Genomic DNA, 2,867 nt, shown 5'->3' with positions numbered 1-2,867 from the left:
TTCGACCCCTCGGGGCAGAAACTGGTCAACTGTGCAGACTCAATGTCTACAATCCATCGTATGGCAGCAATGGGGTCCTTCGCCCCATGGAAATCCGGTGCACCACTGCCCATGAAGTCCTTAAAGGACAATGTGTGTGATCCTGACTGGGTGGTAGCCATGTCACTCATGAACGCCTTAAGGCGGTCCTCCATCAGCTCGATAATTCATTCCTTGATCGTCCCAAAGATGATCGGGGTCGCATCAAGGATGCCTCTAGTGATCTCGTACACGATGAACTCGCGTAGCCTCTCATCCACTGGTTCGGATGCTGAATCCGAACCCGATCCCTCTCCTGAGCTGCCAATAGCTAGCCTTGGACGTAGTACCACCATTCTGCAATACATAATGGCAACCGTTAGTGATACTGGCACATCTAGAGGGATCACACCCATCACGAGTTCCTTGGTCTTGCCTCATCCTTCCTCGATTCAAGTACGGATCCTTTGCTTTCAGTAGTACGAGCCCATACTACCTTCCAAATCTATCCGTAGTTTCCTCAAGAACCGCCTCGACTCCACCAAGTCACTACTACTGCTACTGATCTCTACAACTCTCATCTTAGGCGTACCCTAGGAAAAATCTCAGACTCCACCCAAACCGGTCCCCAGCTGCTGAAGTCCTCATTGTAATGCCAGTTAGCCATCACCTAAATAACATCACATGCAATGAGTCTCATATGATCCTTTGAGTAAAAGACCTGTCCCTACGACGACTAGACTCAAACGAGAGCTACGCAATAGGGCCAAATCCAGCACTCTGAGATTATTCAACCCTAATCACATGTGACGCGACGTACTCACCTAATGGCTAACTCCCATCCACTACAAGAAAAAAGGCCTTTTACGACGCTCATTGCGCGTCGTAAATGGCTCAGACGACGCGCAAATGCGTGTCAAGGAAGGCCATGTCATAAAGATAGACGACGCGCATTTGCGCGTCGTCTAGAGACGACGCGCATTTACGACGCACATTTACGACACGCATTTACGACGCGCGATTACGACACGCAATGCGTATCAAGGAAGGCCCTGTCATAAAGGAAGATGACACGCATTCGCGTGTCGTAACCTTACGACGCGCGTGTTAATGACACGCAATGCGTATCAAGAAAGCCCCTGTCAAGAAAGGCCATGTCATAAATGAAGATGACACACATTTTTGCGTATCGTAATTTTAAATGTTTTAAAAAAAATATTATTTATAGATTTACTAATTTTTCATATTAAATAATACATTAGAAATCTCATAATAATAAATAAAATACCATAAATAACAAATATAATTCATTTCACTAATATGTCAAATACAAATAATTATTCCAATAGTGAGTAAATGTTATAAAAAAATGAACTCATTTATATACAATTGCATTAATTATCTAGCTTACTATGTGCCAACAAACTTCTATCTTTTTCCTTCTCTGCATAAACTTCATTAGCAGCATCCTAAAGAACCTCTATCTTTTTCATCAGCAACATCCTCAAAAACTTCTATCTTTTTCCTTCTCTGCATAAACTTCTATCTCACACTCAATGTAGTTTTAAACATCAGGTTTAAAAAATCAACTTTAAGGTTGCCTTGTTAAAGAGAATGACTAGAATAGATTTCCCTTTTTCACAAGGCATGTACTTGCTTGCACATATATATGGAATCATTCTAACAAAAAAAAATTGTTCATGTCAACTACTCCAAGGACTATTACGTAATTTAACATGAAGAATTTTGTCCAGATAAAAGGATTGACTTTAAACTTTATAAAAATCATTTAAATGAACTTACCTGACCATGAAGCGTGTTGATCCAGGATCTCCTTGCCTTCCTGCTCTGCCACGAAGCTTTGTAAAGCAAGAAATAAATTAAAAAAGTGAGTCTGAAAGTATATGCTAAATTTATGTAAAACCTTAAAACACAATATTGATGTAAAGTTACCTGATTATCAATTCTTCGGGACTCATGCAAAGATGTCCCAATGACATGGAGACCACCAAGTCGTTTGACTTCCAATCCTTCATGAAAGCAATGAATCTCATAGTCCTTTAGAACCGATAAATAGGCAATTGCAATGCAAGGACCCAGGGCCGGTCCAAAGAAATATGTTGCCCGGGGCAATAAGACATAATGATGCCCTAATTATATATTTTCAGAAACTAATATCATAATTCATAAAATTTACCCTAGTTCACTGTTTTTCAATCATAACTCAGAAAAAAAAAACACTAATAATTTTAGAAAGTAAGAAAATTAATATAAAAAATCATAATATTTACCTCAGTACTTTGATAGGTAACAGTGAGAATGCAATGACATGCAATGACATGTAGACTACTGATCCACCTTTAAAGAATGCTTTAGGTACCTAGCTATCATCCAGAAAACAACAAAACAGACAAAAATTTACACTAATCCCATCACAAACAAAACTAGCTGCTATTATCACAAATAACAAATATAATATACTCCAGACAGTATTAAAATGTAGCAGCATCCAAACATATTATAAGATGAAAAAGTTAATAAGACGAAGAAGTAAGAAGTTCTGAAATAAAGAGAGAATATTATCTATAGTGTAATATTCCAAATGGACTTGAAAAGTTCTTGTATCTTGACCATCTACCATTATCAAACCTGTCATTTTTATACCAAATTAAATTCAATACCAAATTTTAGCTTGACCATCCATCATTATTCCGTCCCCTGAGAATTGGGGACAAAAATAGCCTCAGGGGTATTTTGGGAAAGTTCCAATTTAATTAAGTTTTTGTAATAAAATATGATTGTAGTTCGTGAATTGCCATAATATCACCTCCATTGTTGGCGTAATTCAG

General features: G+C 38.2%; 1 long non-coding RNA gene across 1 annotated transcript; it reads right to left on the bottom strand.

Annotated features, from left to right (window-relative positions):
- Positions 1–1,303: 1,303 nt before the first annotated feature.
- Positions 1,304–2,389, bottom strand: LOC128127011 (uncharacterized). The gene is made up of 3 exons (XR_008224998.1): positions 1,972–2,389; positions 1,822–1,877; positions 1,304–1,548 (listed from the first exon to the last, which is right to left on the bottom strand). It is a non-coding gene; the product is annotated as an uncharacterized LOC128127011 (long non-coding RNA).
- Between the last annotated feature and the right edge of the window lie 478 nt (positions 2,390–2,867).

Source organism: Lactuca sativa, chromosome 7 (assembly GCF_002870075.4).
Source record: "Lactuca sativa cultivar Salinas chromosome 7, Lsat_Salinas_v11, whole genome shotgun sequence".
NCBI classification, from domain to species: Eukaryota; Viridiplantae; Streptophyta; class Magnoliopsida; order Asterales; family Asteraceae; genus Lactuca; species Lactuca sativa.
This window is presented reverse-complemented; position numbering and strand designations above follow the sequence as displayed.